Below are 17592 nucleotides of genomic sequence, written 5' to 3' on the forward strand. Positions count from 1 at the left end.
ACTGTTCCTCAAAAAGCTAAAAACAGAACTACTGTATGACCCAGCAACTCCACTTCTAGATTTATACTCGAAAGAACTGAAGGCAAGGATGCAAAAACACATTCATACATGTTCATAAGCAACACTATTCACAACAGCCAGGGAAAAAAACAAATTTTATCAACTGATGGATGGATAAACAAACTGCGGTATATACATACAATGGAATGTCATCCAGTCATAACAAGAAATTTGTTCGATAAATAATGTAACACGGATGAACCTTGAAAAAATTATGCTAAGTCAAAGAAGCAGACACAAAAGGTCACATATTGTTTGATTCCTTTTATATGAAATATCACAATAGGCAAGCCCAGTAAATTAGTGGTTGCAGTGCACGCGGAGGGCGGGGGAGGGGAACATGGGAAATGGGAGTGACTACTCAATGGGCTCAGGATGTTCTTCTGGGGTGATAAAAAAAATCTGAAATTAGTGAGGTGGTAGGTGGACAACACTGTGAATGCACTAAATGCCACTGAATATTATACTTTAAAATGGTTAATTTTATGTTATGTGAATTTTACCTCAATTAAAATAAAGGAAGGAATTAAGTACTTATCCATGCCATGATACGGATAAACACTGAAAAGATTACGCTAAGTGAAAAAAGGAAGACACAAAAGGTCATATATTGCATGATTCCGTTTATATGAAATACTTAAGATTAGGTAAATTCATAGAGACAGAAAGTATATTGGTGTTTGTAAAGGGGAAGCGGAGAGTAACTACAATGAGTATGAAATTTCCCTTTGGGGTGATATATTTTTGAACTAGATAGAGGTGACAGCTGTACAACATTGTGAATGTACTTGTTGTTGCCAGTGGCCGTCAAGTCACCTCCAACTCACGGTAACCGTGTATATACCAGAGTGAAACAGTGCCCCGTCCTGCGCCATCTTCATGATCTTTGAGATATCTGAGTACACTGTGTGGCTATTGTGTCAATCCATTTCTTTGAGGGCTTCCTTCTTTTTCACTCACCCTCCACTTTACCAAAAATGATGACATTTTCTAGGGATTGATCTTTCCTGATGTCGAGTCCAAAATGAATGTATTTAATGCCACCAAATTGCTCACTTCAAAATGGTTAACTTTATGTTATGCAAATTTCTTCTAATAAAAATTTTATTAAAAAAGAAATTCCAACCCTCCCTATACCCTAAACTTCCTCTCACACCTTCATGTTTTATTTTCCATCAATATATCACTGTGTAACCTACTGCACATTTTAGTTATTTATCTTGCTTAGCGTCAATCTCTCTATCCAAAAATGTAGGCTTCATCAAGTTAAGGATTTTTGTCTGTTTTGTTTTCAATGTGATATCTCCTAGAATAATCTGTAGTCTGGCTTTGGATTTATCAGGATGAATAACGAGTGGCAGAAAATGGTATCATCAAATGGACAGTAAGAGAATGGTAGAAAAAAGCCTTCAAAGTACTGAGAAAATTTATTTTAAACCTAGAAATATGTGCCCAGCTGAATTATCAACCAACAATGGGAATAAAATAAAAGCATTTTCATATTTGCACAACTTAGAAGATTCAGCTCCCATTTAACTTTTTGAAAATTTATTTAAAGGAGTCATTAATAACGCAATACAATAAACAGTGGAACTCACCCAGTAATATAATGAAAAGAAATCTGAAATGACACTTTCGCAAAAGGTCAAGGAAGCACTGGTCTATGTTAAAACAGAGAAGTGAGGAATTTCTTCAAAAAGAAAGCAGACAACCTCACAAAAATGTTATTATATGATTGAGGACTGTAGAAGTACAAATGTGGTACACTCTCAATAAAAACAGAAGCATAGATCTCCTCTGAGCAATAAACAAGAAAAGAACAGCAATTTAAAACTCCAGTAAAAACAAAAAACTGCACCCAGAAAAAAAAAAAAAAATGGTAGAAATACAAACCAAGCTAAAATATGCTATGGTATGAAATAAATGAAGAGAAGTAAGAAATTTTTTATTCTGGAAAAAAAATGTCCACTTCTCAGTTAACTATAGAACAAAACCAGAACTAAGTGAAAATATGAACTGATGGAAAGTTGTTATGTAAAAAATACCAGATACATTTGCTGAAAATCATTTTTCACTGTTACAGGACATTATGCTTTCAGATCGGTCTCTTCCTATCTTATTTTCAGCATATTTAAAGATTTTTATAATTTTGGAAGGCTCTTAGAAACTCATATTCATTGTTTTGAAAAACACTTATCTGAGGTTCACTAATCATTTAAGCTTCATTTCATTTTTTTCCTGTATTAAACTCTAGCAAAATTAAAAGTAATGGTTCACCTCTGCACAACAGAAATTAGGTATAACTTTTATCTTCTTTATACTTTTCTATATTTACCACACTTCCTAACACAACATATTACTTTCATAATCATGCAGGCGGGGGGAGACACCAGTAAATTACTAAAAGTGAAAAATGGTTAAATAAAAGGCAACAAGTACTGGAAGACATCACATTGGGAAAGGACTAGGGTTATCCTGAGCTGGACTTAAAAGGTTAAAAATATTTTAAACCAAGAATGATTCCAGGACATCAGCATGACATACAATTTACCTAGGTAGAAAGGATCAAGAAAAGAATAAAGAAATAAGCAAGTTACTATAAATGGATGATTCTATCAAAGATTTATCTTTCTTTCAAGTTTTGAGATCTGATCTTTTGTACCTCTGTTCTTACTACAGAAGAACCAAGTAACGGCTCTGATGTTTTCCAGAAGGTTACCCAGTTCTTTTACTAGGTCTCTTGCCAGCTTATGAAGACTAGGTAGAGAGATTATGAGCAAGGAGACAGGAGAAAAAGCAGCTTGAATGAAGCAAAAAGATATATAATGATTCCCATTACTCTGCCACCGAATCAGTCAAAAACAGACAGACAAGTGATGTAAAGCAGGGTCTTTAAAATTGCAAAGGTGACTAACTATTGAATAGAGAAATAAATTTCGTTATGGCCACCAGCACATATTAAATGAAGTATACAAAGAATACAAAAGAACAGAGCAGAGTGCACATCCCAGGTACTTAGAGTAAAATTTATCCATAAAGTTTCTCTAAGTTTCATTTGTGCATTTACCTATGGGAACTGGCTCCTAACTGTAAAATTTACTTCTTACTCTAGGTTGCAGTAATAAAAAAAATGGTGACTGGCACCTATCTGAGTTACTGTCAAGTCTAAGTTCAATCTTTGTAATTTTGCTACTCCTATTTTTTTTTTTTTTTTTAAAGAAGTTCTGCTCTGCACTCATGGAGCTGCTATGAGTCAGAACCAGCTACGTGGCAATTAACAACAACAAAAGGCATTTAGGGAATGTCCAAGGTGGGGGCGTAGCAATAATGATGTAAAAAGTGTTCCTTGAGGAAAATGCTAAAATTCTGCTTGTGGGGGATTAAAAAAGGACATTATCCCCTAAAGGAGCCTGAAGTCTAAACCTGGCAGAAGTTTGTGTGTATACACAAACACACATACACACTTGCACTTTGTTTTCTTCACAAAAATCTATGCAACACATTACTATGGTAAGGGTATTGAGAGGACTCAATCTTCAAATGTACATTTTGAATAAATATATGCTCACCTTTCAGGAGAACTTTATTATCTACAAATCACGATAACATGCTCTTCTATGGGTCTTGATCAGCAAGGAAGAAGATGAATCAAGAATTAGAGACTAGCAGAGTTTTCCCTCAACTGAGCTGCTGGAGAAAGCATCTGCCTAGAAAAAGAAAGAAAGAAAATCGCTTCAAATGCTCTTATCCTAGAAGGAACCCTCAATCAAATCAACCAATGTGAAACAGACTAAAAATTCACATCAAAACATTTTCTCTCTTTGCCAACAAATGTTAGCCTATTCATTAATCACTCTTTTGGTCATCTATTTCAACTCTTGGGGAAAAGGGAGACATTTTATAATACCAACAATAAAATGCACTATAATATCAAAAAACAAAAAAACTTCACTATAAAAGCAAATCACCTGTTGCAACTTCATTTGACTTTTCAGTGAAATGACATTAAATAATTAAGTATTGAAGTACTCTTCTAACACATAGTAAAATGACATCAAATATTAAAATCACATAATACAAAAATGGAAATCTGACATTTAAAAAAATTATACTGAAAATGGATTCCAAAGCATTAATAAAATGAAAAATTAGAGTACAGATGCATCGGTGATGACAAGTGTATATTATTTGTAAGTTAAACATTAATTTCTATAAGCTTCTATTCCTAGGGAGAAAACAAAAATGCTAATCACCTGTAGTAATATATTCCCATATATTTTATTTGACATATATGTTACTACACAAAATCTGCAAGAATGACAACTGCATTTCTTAAATGTGCTATCCAATTTAAGTAAAATTCTCTTAAAATAATAACTAACTAAATATTATTATTCACTCTCCTCCAGATCTCCTTCTCTATTAGATCCTAAGGCCTAACAACCTGTTGGAGTATACTAGTGGCTCAGGACATGCACACAAAGGCAGCAAGAGTTAGCTAGGATAATGTAAAACATAAATCAATAATTTAGAGCTGGAAAACATTATGAAAATAGATCTAGCTAAAACATACTGAGATCTAACAGAAATTAATCACTTCAAATACATTTTAGCATCACATGCTCCATAAGACCAAATAACAAAAGTACATTTTATAAAGAATGCAAATGAATCTGGCATTTATCTCCAGAAAAGATTTCCAAGAACTAATATTTTATGCCCTTTTAGATATATCTGTTGTATTAATACAATTTGTTTCTTTGTTTGATAAAAAGAATGACTTATTATATTCTGATACAGTATTTCCTAGTTTTAACTTTCAATCTTATCTGAAAATTTATAAATTATGCTTTTCTATATTTCACACATGGAAAACATCTAAATGTTGTCAGCCACTCCTTAGATACATATATTCACATGGTTTTTCTTGCATGGCTGAACTAAAAATTACTATACCACTAACCTCATGCAATGTATATATATTTAATGAAAGTTACGTTTATGTAGCAGTTAATACATATTGTCACACTACTATGTCACCACTATTCCAAGAATGATGGCTACTTCTGCAGAAAATGTGACAACAACCAAAAGGGAAATTTAATGCCACTACATGTCATGTTCTGAGTAGCTGTAATTTGTTTTGTTTTTAAATACATACTTTTATGTACAGTTTTACATTTCTTACACTTTCAAGTTCATACTTAACCTTGTTGTTGTGACAAGATAGATCCAGTAAAAGACTGCACTGACATACCATCAGAGAAACCAAGAAGGGTGGAAAAAAAGAAGACGTAAGAACAGAATTAGGAAACACAGAAGACTATGTCGACAGTTAAGACTGTAAGAAACAACCAGACCTCCTTAGCAATCCACATCCAGAAGAAATATTTACCACTGTCTCACTGAGAAGATATACCAGTTCTTTTTCTAGTTATTCTCTTAGGAATTACATAAATATTAAGAAACCTAGAAATAGATATACACATGCACATATAAAAATTATTGTCAGTGTATAACTTACTGCTGTCCTGGGACTGCAATAATTTATGGAACATCTGTTTTCATATTTTTCTAATTTTTTTTCTAATTAACATGCATATTTAACGCATAAATGCTCAGACCACCTCTTTTTTCTGCTGACTGTACCTCTTTTTTTGAAGTTGTGCACTCCTATGGAGAATTCAGGATAGATGGAAAACAAAATCTTATTGAAAGCACTAATTTTAAAATGTAAACAATAATACTAAACCAATTTTCAAGAAAATACTAAAGTGCTAAGAGTTTTCATAAAAGTGTTTCAATCTGCCAACAACAGCCATATAGTAAATAAAGGCCCAAATACCAAAAAGCAAAATAAAAGCACAAACCCAACATTGTTTTAACCTTCTTGATTTCTTTATTAAAGTTGGAAAACCTATTACAATCTATTATTTCTTATCTGGTAAGTGTTGATAGAATTTTATAATTTTTATTTCTTAGACAACTAAAATAGACAACTAAAATAATTCCATATAGTAAACATCAAAAACTATGTAACCAGTTATATCTTTTTTAAATTGTAAACCTCAAATACTGTGAAGACTGAAGAAAGGGGAGTTTTACTCCAATGCTACCTTAGTCGTCTCGTGCTGCTGCAGCAGAAATGGCACAAGCGGATGGCTTCAGCAACAGAAGTTCATTGTCTCACAGCCTAGGAGGGTCACAGTCCGAACTCAGGGCGTCAGCTCCAGGGAAAGCCTTTCTCTCTCTGCAGGCTCTGAAGGACAGTCCTGGTCATCAACCTTCCCTGGTCTAGGAGCTTCTCCACAAAGGAACCTCGGATCCAAAGGACATACTCTGCTCCTGGCGCTGCTTACTTGTAACATAAGGTCCCTCTGTCTCTCTGCTTACTTCTCTCTTTTATATCTCAAAAGACACTGGCTTAAAACACAATCTAATCTTGTGGATCGAGTCCTGTCTCATTCACATAACTGCAACTAATCTCATCTCATTAACATCGTAGAGATAAATTTACAACACAGGAAAATCAGACCAGATGACAAAACGGTGGACAATGACACAACACTGGGAATCATGGCCTAGCCAGATAGATACACATATTTTGGGGGGACATAATTCAATCCATGACAAATGCTTATTCAAGTATAATCGAGTTCTGAGAAGCTCTTAATGTATTTTCAGTAATTCAAAATTCACAGTACTACATAAGTTTATTTTTAATAGAAAATATAAAAGGAGAGGCAGATCGAACCAATGCTACAATAACAAACATATTCCCAAATAACAATGCCAAACACACCAACACTGTGGCCCTGTCTGTACTTATTCACTTCAGAATCAATCACTTTGTATTTTAATTGCCTAGTTATATACTTTAGTCATCCATTTATTATCTGTTATCTAGTGGAAGGGTTATTTTAGGCTTTTGTAAACTCTGAAATTGTCTGAGCCCTCGAGGAGCTTAAATTCTACTTGGGGAAAAAGAATCAAATCACTATGTAAATACATAATTGCAAACAGAGATAAATGCTATTAAAAAAAGAAGAAGCCATGAGATTTTATAACTTGGTTTATTTCAGTGTCAGCAAAGTCTTAAGAAAGGCTATTTAAGAGGTGATCTGAAAGGTATGGGAAATGCTGCAGTCTGGGGGCAAGTAAGTTCAAAGGTCCAAAAGCAAGTCTGACACCAGCACATTCAAAGACAAGGAAGGGGGAGAGGGGCCAATCAAAGCTAGGGAGGGCATGCATGGGAAACAAAACAGGGCTATGAAAGTCAGTAAGGCATAGTCACTGAGGAATTTCAAATAGGGCAAATCTGCTGCAAAAGAACTCTTTGTAAGTGTTAAAAAGCAAAGACATCACCTTGAGGACTAAGGTGAGGGTATTTTCAATCACCTCGTATGCCTGCGAAAGCTGGACAAGGAATAAGGAAGACCAAAAAAAAAAAAAATCAATGCCTTTGAATTACGGTGTTGGTGAAGAATACTGAATATACCCTGGGCTGCCAGAAAAACTAACAAATCTGTCTTGGAAGAAGCACAGCCAGAATGTTCCTTCAAAGCAAGGATAGTGAGACTTCATCTTGTTTACTTTGGACATGTTATCTGGAGGGACCATTCTTGGAGAAGGACATTATGCTTGGTAAAGTAGAGGGTCAGCAAGAAAGAGGAGGACCCTCAATGAAATGGATTAACACAGTGGCTGCAACAATGGGCTCAAACACTGCAACGATTGTGAGGATGGTACAGGACCGGGCAGTGTTATGTTCTATTGTGCAGCGAGTTGCTATTGAGTCAGAACTAACTCAATGTCTCGTAACAACAATGACAATTAATTCTGTTTTGAAAAAAATATCAAATTTGGCTGAATTATAAGAGGAGGAAGAGAGGAAGCAGAGGAGGAGTCAGGTATGAGATGACAGTGGCTTATAATAGGGTAACAATGATGAAGATGAAGAAGAGAAGGCAGAAAGAAATTTATGTAATAACAATCAGCAAAACTTAGCAAATGATTCGATTTTGCGGAGGAGACAGATGGATAACAGTTCCATTCACTGAGGTAGGGAGCCCTGAAAGAAGACCAGGTTTAGGAGAAAAGAGCCAAGTTTAGACTTGGATATGGTAAGTGGTTACCTGTTGGAAATGAACTGTATACATTTCAATTTAAACATAGAGCTATTAAGAAGCACCTAGAGCTACAAGAAAAATCTGGGCTAGAATCAAATTTCAAATTTACAAGGATATGGATGATTGGAAAACCCTATGGGGCAGTTCTACTCTGTCACATGGGGACACTATGAGTCGAAATCGACATGATGGCACCTAGCAACAAAGGCAATATGAGTAGTTAAAAAAAAAACGCTGAGTCCTACACTCTTTTCCCAAAGGAAAAGCCCTTCACTCACTCCATGTCTTCCTAGTTTCTAGCTATCATACCACATAAAAACAGGTAACCATATAGTATTTCCTAATTTGACAAACTCAACTTATAATTGGTTAACTCCATGAGGTTTATTTGCACTTTATGTCTCATTATGTAATTGCTGGATAATAGTTGCTATTTATTAGAATGTGCATTTTGGGGCAGAAGTATACTAAGCATCCCACAAACAACCTTAGAATGTAAAAATTATCACACCCACTTTTTAAATGAGGCACTGACGTTCAGGAACATGAAGAGTTGCTAGTAAAGCCAGTGAGTGAAGCAGCCATACTTGCAATCTAAGGCTAGCTGAATCCACAGCCATGCCCTTTCCACTAAAAAGGAGAGCAGCATGTATAGTGTTAACAGTCCGGCCTTTAGAATAAACCAGCTTTGGTTTATTTAAATCCTGGATCCAGAAGGCCACCTTAGCTCTCTGACACACTTCCTCACCTGCAATTACTCCCTTGCTGGAAGTGTTGAGGTTTTAGAAAACATGAGTGAAGCCTCTGCACAGTACATAGGGTAGTATGTCACCATTAACATGCCAATTGAGAGAGGACTTAAGAGCAGACTATTAACAGACCCCACTGTCCTTCTATTAACTAAGGCTGACCTTGAATACCTACTTTAATAATTTCCAAGTCCAGGGAACAGCAAGTCATCAGGAACAGCCACCTCAGCTCATCCCTGCTTTTCCCCCAACTGGGGAGACGCAGCTTCCATCAGAACGGCCACCCTAACAGGTGTCAGTGGAAAATTCAGTGGTAGTTCTGAAATTCTATATGCATAAAAATCACCTGAAAGCTTCAAATGGAGATTTCCAGTTAGGCTCTATCTATCCCAGAGAGAACGATACAGCCGTGCCTAGGAATCTGCACGTTAAACATGCAAGTGATTCTGACTGCAGGTGTTCTGCCTACCCCGCCTTCACACACTGTTCCCTAGAATATGCTGGCTCCCTTCCTTTATCTGGAAATCATGTCCTTACATCCCTCTATCCCAATACCCCACTGGCAGAACCCATCCTCCCTGTACGATATAACCCGTCGAAGTATTTTAAGTTAAAAGTATGGCACTACGAAAAGACATCAATTTCGGATTTAGAGAGGTTTAGGTGCAAATGTCTCTGCTCTGTGTCTGGGCCAGGGCAGGGGGCAGGTTTATCTGGCCAGGATAATAAAGATAATAACTCACTAGAAGGCAAAGGTTGGGCAAATGAGCTAGCAGCCTCCTTATAAGATCAGGAATTTTTAAGCTCAGAGTCCTCAGCTTTAGCACAACCTGGACATGTAGCATCAACCTGGACCCACATAGCCTCTGTAGGATTTGAGGGGCAAACGTGAAACTCATGCTTCTTGCCTGCCCTGAGTAATAAGTCTTATCTCTAACCCAAGAGTTTTGGGACTTCTACTAGCACCTCTGAAACAACGGCAAACCTGTTAGCTCGCAAGTAGGATAAAATCTCAAACCCTTCATAGTTCTTAAAACATTAAAAGGTATTTCGTAACCATGACCCTAGTCTTATTTGACCGAATATATTTTAGAAAGTGAGAGAATAGATATGGGCTATAAATCTCAAGTCATGATAATTCTACTCTAAGTGCCAAACGGCCCAAGAAATCCGATCTAATTTATAAGAAAACAAGAGAATGCAATAGATGACTCCTCAAGCTTTCTAAGGCTATGTTACCAGCTACAACTGTTCTTAAAGCACATTTTTGAAAAATCATTTCTTGAACATATCTATTACTTTATTTTGTCCAATTAAATTATACTCAACATACTGTAAAAATTTCAGGTTTTTTTCCTGAACAACTACCATTAATGTTCCTTTTCAATAAAGAAGGATAATTAAACATAAGCGGTTTTAACTATACATGAAACGTCTCCATCGAATTTGGTTTTCTTGAATACAGAGTTTAATTTATAATTAAAAACTAAGTCACTTACTGATATATATGCCAAAAGACACAGCAACATTTCAGGGAGATAAATGATTCATAATGAAAATTTTTTTTTGCAAAAGTTAAGCTTTGGTTAAATGAAGTATGTTGTTGATAAGTAAAGGGTTTTAGAAATATGGAAGAGGGTCTAATACAGTAAGAGGTGTTACACAAAAATTGAATAAAAACATAAATAACCCTCATGAATAACACCAATGGATGCTAAAATACACTGGTACCAGCACAGTATTCAGAACAGAAAATGTCTACCCTGTTTCCAGACACTTCAAATCAATTAAAAATAAAAAAAGGTGCCCATCTTCCTTTCTACATGAACCACAATTGTTCACAGTAGAGGTATGCATTCCAGTCACTGTCCTAGCAGCTCCCAACAACCTGATCTACTGGTCCATTTAGTCACGACTTGCAGCAACATTCTGGTGGTTTAGAGATTCTAACCAATTCAAAACTCCAAATTTTCAGCCAAGGTTGACTTAATTTTTTAATTTTAAAATTTTAAAATGGACGTTCTACAAGGTGCATCAGTGAAGCTAAATGTGGGCAGCTAAAGCTTAAATCTTACTGAACAGTATGCCCTTGTATTGTATTCCTCTAAATCAAAACACATAGCCATTTAAGAGTTGTGTTTTGTTTTACTTCTTTTTACCCCATGACTTACATAAGAACCATGCTAGGGAAGAGAAAAGCAGCGATAATAAAATTGGCTCAAAAATGAACTTTAATAACAATAACATCTATTGAGTACTTACTATGTATTATTTATATGAAGAAACTCATTTAATACCTCTCCTCCCCACCCCCCGAAAAAGATGAGAAAATTGGGACTTATTATGGATTGAACTGTGTAGCCCAGAAATGTGTGTCAACTTGGCTAGGCCATGAGTCCCAGTATTGTGTAACTGTTCGCCATTTTGTCATCTGATGTGATTTTTGCCATGTGTTGTAAATCCTACCTCTATGACATTAACGGGGCAGGATTAGAAGCAGTTATGTTAATAAGCCAGGACTCAATCTACAAGATTAGGTTGTATCTTGAGGCAATCTCTTTTGAGATATAAAAAATAGAAGCAAGCAGAGAGAGAGGGGGACCTCATGCAACCAACAATGAAGAACCAAGAGGGGAGCTCCTCCTTTGGACTCAGGGACCCTGTGCTGAGAAGCTTCTAGGCCAGGGGAAGATTGATGGCAAAGACATCCCCCGCCCAGAGCTGCCAGAGAGAGTGGGAGCCTTCCCCTGGAGCTGGCACCCTGGATTTAGACTTCTAGCCTACTAGACTATGAGAGAATAAATTTCAGTTTGTTAAAGCCATCCACTTGCGGTATTTCTGTTACACAATCACTACATGACTAAGATAGGACTTTAAGGCACTAACTTGCACAAGAACTCACAGCCAGCAATTGGTAAATCAGTGACTTGACCCCAAATAATCTGATTATTATTTGCTCAAATGTTTTGGGCAAATAATCCAAGAAGCTAGACTATATGAAGAAGAATATGGCACCAGGATTAGTGGAAGACTCATTAACAACCTGCATTATGCAGATGGCACAACCTTGCTTGCTAAAAGTGAACAGAACTTGAAGCACTTACTGATGAAGATCAAAGACCAGAGCCTTCAAGTATGGATTACGCCTCAACATAAAGAAAACAAAAATCCTCACAACTGGACCAATAAGCAACATCTAAATAAATGGAGAAAAGATTGAACGTGTCAAGGATTTAATTTTATTTGGATTCACAATCAATGCCCATGAAAGCAGAAGTCAAGAAATAAAATGACACATTACATCGGGCAAATTTGCTGCAGAAGTCTTCTTTAATCTGTTGAAAAGCAAAGACATCACTTTGAGGACTATGATGCACCTGACCGAAGCCATGATATTTTCAATCACCTCATACACATGCAAAAGCTGGACAATGAATAAGGCATTCCAAAGAAGAACTGATGCCTCTGAATTCTGATACTGGCAAAGAATATTAATATTCTTAATATAACACGGACAGACAGAAGAATGAACAAGTCTGTCTTGGAAGAAGTACAGCCAGAGTGCTCCTTGGAAGTGAGGATGGCAAGACTTCGTCTCAGGTACTTTGGACATGTTATCAGGGGCATTGCCAGTCCCCAGAGAAAAGACATCAAGCTTGGTAAAGTACAGGGCTAGCAAAAAAAGAGGAAGGCTCTCAGTAAGGAGGACTGATACTGTGGCTGCAACAATGGGCTCAAACATAGTGAAGATGGCACAGGACTGGACAGTGTTTCATTCTGTTGTACATAGGGTCGCTACGAGCCAGAATCAACTAGATGGCACCTAAGAACAACAATAACAATCTGATTCCAGAGACCATAAATTCTTAACTATGCCACCATGCTACAAGGATTCCGAGGCAATTGTAAATGCAATACAGGTTAAGTTGGTTTACCTAATCATCCCCCACTATGTTCTTGAGTTCCCTTCAATTTCACATACTTCAGAGCCAAAGATCTTAGCAGTACTGACACATTATAAATCTGTCCCTCTGGCTTTTATGTCAAATGAAGTACTTTCAAGGTTATCCTAATAATAAAACATATCTTCATCTCATACGATTATATAATTTTTTTCCTATCAAATAATCAGGCTCATATTTTCCTGACCATAGTTGATACCAAGTTAGTTCACACTTTATCTGAGCTCTAGGCAGAACAGAAATCAATGCACGAACAGTTCTAAAAACAAATTTTGAGAAACTAGAAAGTGACATCTTCCAGTATTTCTCTTGATATCTATAAGACACGTAAGATATTTTCTCTTCTCTGTATCTTGATTCCATTTAGAACCATGCCCTGGAGCCCAAGTTCAAAGTAGCTGATAAGTAAGACATAGACTAGTCCCATTCACTCTAAGTGGGCCAAAAGAAGCTGAGTCAATTCTAAGGGTCATTTTGGGCACTAGAGATTCATCCCAATCTTGAAGCTCAATCTAAAATACCCTGTGACAAACTAAAAAAATTCCAAGAATTATGATTTTCCCTAAGAAAGCTTTCAGATTCAGTCTGACTCCAAGGGATAAAAAGTCTCCTTAAATGTGTTAGTCTTTGTTCCTCTCCTCTGGCAGGCACAAGACATGGAATTTTTCAAAATATACAATTCACAGTACAGGTAAGAACACAAGTGTGTTTTTAACAAGAGCGTTCTCTTCTTTTAAATATGTTTCTGTAATTATAATGGAAGTGAACAAGATTTTTAAAGAAATTATTTTAGATTAAACAGGCTGAAACTTTAAGTGTTGTCCAAAATTTTATTTTGTATTCTAAATTCTCCGTTCCAGACTTATAAAATTATACCGCATCTCATTAACTGCCTCTCCTTATGTTATTCCATTTGTTTCAGAGTTCCTTTTTTTTTTTTTAATCTATTGCCTTTTTGTAACATCACCTGCCTGTCACCTTTTATCCAGTAAACACTGTAATTTATCTTGCTTAAATTTCACAAAAAGAAAAACTCAAACCACACTTGGTTGCGTTAACGAAAATTTATGGGAGAAAGCCTATGAAAGGTAGTCACTGTCCCAAGTCATTCTAGATTCAACGAACCTCTTCTGAAAATAGAAAAGGAAAACACTAATTTAATTAAAACCCAAGAAAGAGAACAGACAAGTTAGCGCTACAAAGGACATAGTTATTTGGACATATTTTTTCATGACTTTCCATATTTACTACCAAATTACTGTTTCTTTATTGATCTCAGAAGCCCTGGTGGCACAGTGGTTAAGAGTTCAGCAGTTAACCAAAAGGCTGGCAGTTCAAACCCACCAGCTGCTCCTTAGAAACCCTACGGGGCAGTTCTACGCTGTCCTATAGGGTTGCTATGAGTCGGAATCCATGTGATGACAACAGGTTTTTATTATCTCACTGCCTACCTATCAGTTCCTTCTCACAAAGAAATAAAATCTAAACTGGGTAAGCCTTGTTTTTCGCCAATGCCTTCAGAGCAGCTTGGACTTCTTCCTTCAGTACTATTGGTTCCTGATCATATGCTACCTCTTGAAATGACCGAACATCGACTATCAATTGAGATGTTTCAACAAATGGATGCAGCACTGGAGGTACTCACTCGTCTATGCCAAGAAATATGGAAGACAGCTTCCTGGCCAACTGACTGGAAGAGATCCATATTTATGCCTATTCCCAAGGAAGATGATCCAACCAAATGCAGAAGTTATAGAACAATATCATTAATATCACACACAAGCAAAATTTTGCTGAGGATCATTCAAAAATGGCTGCAGCAGTGTATCGACAGGAAACTGCCAGAAATTCAGGCCGGATTCAGAGGAGGACGTGGAACCAGGGATATCATTGCTGATGTCAGATGGATCCTGGCTGAAAGCAGAGAGTACCAGAAGGGTATTTACCTTTGTTTTATCAACTATGCAAAGGCATTTGGCTGTGTGGATCGTAATAAATTATGGATAACGTTGCACAGAATGGGAATTTCAGAACACTTAATTGTGCTCATGAGAAGCCTTTACATAGATGAAGAGGCAGTTGTTTGGACAGATCAAGGGGATACCGATTGGTTTAAAATCAGGAAAGGTGTGCGTTAAGGCTGTAACCTTTAACCATACCTATTTAATCTGTATGCTGAGCAAACAATCCGAGAAGGTGGATTATATGAAGCACCGGGCATCAGGATTGGAGGAAGACTCATTAACAACCTGAGTTATGCAGATGACACAACCTTGCTTGCTGAAAGTGAAGAAGACCTGAAGCACTTACTGATGAAGATCAAAGACCACACCCTTCAGTATGGATTGCACCTCAAAATAAAACAAAAATCCTCAAAACCGGACCAATGAGCAACATCATGATAAATGGAGAAATGACTGAAGTTGTGAAGGATTTCATTTTACTTGGATCCACAATCAACAGCCATGGAAGCAGCAGTCAGGAAATCAAAAGACGCATTGCAGTGGGCAAATCTGCTGCAAAGGACCTCTTTAAAGTGTTGAAAAGCAAAGATCTCACCTTGAAAACTAAGGTGTGCCTAACCCAAGCCATGGTATTTTCAATTGCATCATGTGCATGTGAAAGCTGGACAATGAATAAGGAAGACCAAAGAAGAGTTGATGCCTTTGAATTGTGGTGTTGGTGAAGAATATTGAAAATACCATGGATTGCCAAAAGAACGAACAAATCTGTCTTGGAAGAAGAACAACCAGAATGTTCCTTAGAAGCAAGGATGGCGAGACTGCGTCTTAAATACTTTAGACATGTTGTCAGGAGGGATCAGTCCCTGGAGAAGGACATCATGCTTGGCAGAGTGCAGGGTCAGTGGAAAAGAGGAAGACCCTCAACGAGGTGGATTGACACAGTGGCTGCAACAATGAGCTCAAGCATAACAACGATTGTGAGGATGGCTCAGGACCAGGCAGTGTTTCGTTCTGTTGTGCACAGGGTCGCTGTGAGTCGGAACCAACTCAGTGGCACCTAACAACAACAAAAAACTGGAAAATGTTGCTCCTGATCATCAAAACAGAAAAAAATGGCTATATCAATTAGCAGGTTTTCAGTGAATATTTTAGAAGGATTGCTGTAATGGTGATGTAGAGCTAAAAACTAAACTACAATAGTGGCTACAGGGAATGAAGGACTGAAAGACAAGAACATAACATAGGAAAAATGGTGGTACCTAGACAGAAATGAAAGAAGAGGAGTAAGTTTAGTGACTCTGCAAAGTTTCCAACCTAGGAATTAGGAAGACTATTTATACTATGATTCACATATCTCACTTCAAGCTACTTAATAATCCAGCTAAATTTGAAGGCTTGCATTCAGATTATTGTTTCATAGGTTTCACACCCAACACTCCAGTAATACAAACACAAGAAGATCACACATGTATTATTGTGCTAGTGTTTCAGTCTGTCTTCTATCTCAATAAAACATTAATTTAGATTCCTAATATCATTTTTTGCCACTCAGAAGGATAACTTTTTAATGTATTCTTCAAAAACATTTTTTAAATATTTAAAGATTCCTAGGAAAGTATTTTTTTAGGAAAGTATTACATGGTTTCATGTTGTAATCAAATGTATAAAACTAGTAGTATTCAAAATCTTATAATAAAGATGTTCTATATGATTAAAATATCATAAATAAAATGAAAAGAGAAGAAAACCATAAAAATAATATACCAAAACTTCTGTAACCAAAAGAGGCTATAAAGTTGTTTTAAAAAATGTAATTTTTTTTTTGGCAAGTTTGGAAATTCAACAAGAACTCTGAGACAGCTGGTTATCATTCTTTAAAAGCATTTAAGGATCAAGTGCAAATAAGGCACCTAGCTCTTATGGACATAAAAATTAAAAATCACTCAAAGTCAGCCGTTTAATAAACAATCTTTGAGGTTTTTTTTTTGTCTTTACAGTTAATGCTCTTATCCAAGTCAACAGAAGGGAAAGGTGACAGTAAATGCATAGTTAACGAGTATGCTCCTACAAGGATGAATTTTAAAAAGGTTTGCTGAAGTCTTCAAAAAGGATGGTAACTGTACTTGGTAGGACATCCTTCCCAGCCTCCCTACTGAACCATTCACTGCAGGACCCGTAAGTGAATGTAAGGCCATTTCCCTGAGCAGGATTTATGAGAGGCAGAAGGACCTGAAGATCAGGTTACCTAATCTAAAATTACTGCTGCTTTTTAAACGTGGCCTAAACATTCATTAAGATACTACTATCTTTCATGGAAACATTCAGAAATGTCCTCATCTCTGGGCTAAAAATATGCAAAATGACTTTTTAAACTGATAACTGCCCTCCTGAGCAATGACTAATGAGATCAATTTCTCAGCCCATAATACCTGGGGGAAAGGCAAGAGAGTGAAGGCAAGGGCATGGTGGAGAAAGAACATGTTTAATTCCCATAACAGTTTTATGAGAAAGTCCTATTATTGCCATTATTCCTAGTCAAATAGATGAGGGAATCTAGGTATTGTTAAATAAACAATACCATACAGTTAATAAAAAGTGTAAAAACCCAAGGCTGTGACACTCCACAACCCACACCTTTTTTCCAACATGATAATCCTTCAAGAACACCTATGAGCAACGGAAATCAAACTCCATGTGACAAAGTGATCCCTTTATATCTGCTGTGATG

The 17592-nt window shown here is 36.6% G+C and overlaps 1 protein-coding gene across 19 annotated transcripts in view; it reads right to left on the minus strand.

Moving 5' to 3' along the window:
• Nucleotides 1–17592, minus strand: part of TBC1D5 (TBC1 domain family member 5) — a 639936-nt gene that overhangs the window by 475556 nt on the left and 146788 nt on the right. For 8 of the 19 annotated variants that reach the window (XM_023554937.2, XM_023554941.2, XM_010595561.3 and 5 more), the window contains one exon: nucleotides 3630–3767. The exons of 10 other annotated variants lie outside the window; for them this stretch is intronic. The gene's annotated coding sequence lies outside the window, so the exon portion shown is untranslated. Of the gene's footprint in view, nucleotides 1–3629; nucleotides 3768–6176; nucleotides 7482–17592 lie in introns of those variants that run through there. One more of the 19 variants, XM_003415737.4, reaches the window with a different exon arrangement.

Source organism: Loxodonta africana, chromosome 27 (assembly GCF_030014295.1).
Source record: "Loxodonta africana isolate mLoxAfr1 chromosome 27, mLoxAfr1.hap2, whole genome shotgun sequence".
NCBI classification, from domain to species: domain Eukaryota; kingdom Metazoa; phylum Chordata; class Mammalia; order Proboscidea; family Elephantidae; genus Loxodonta; species Loxodonta africana.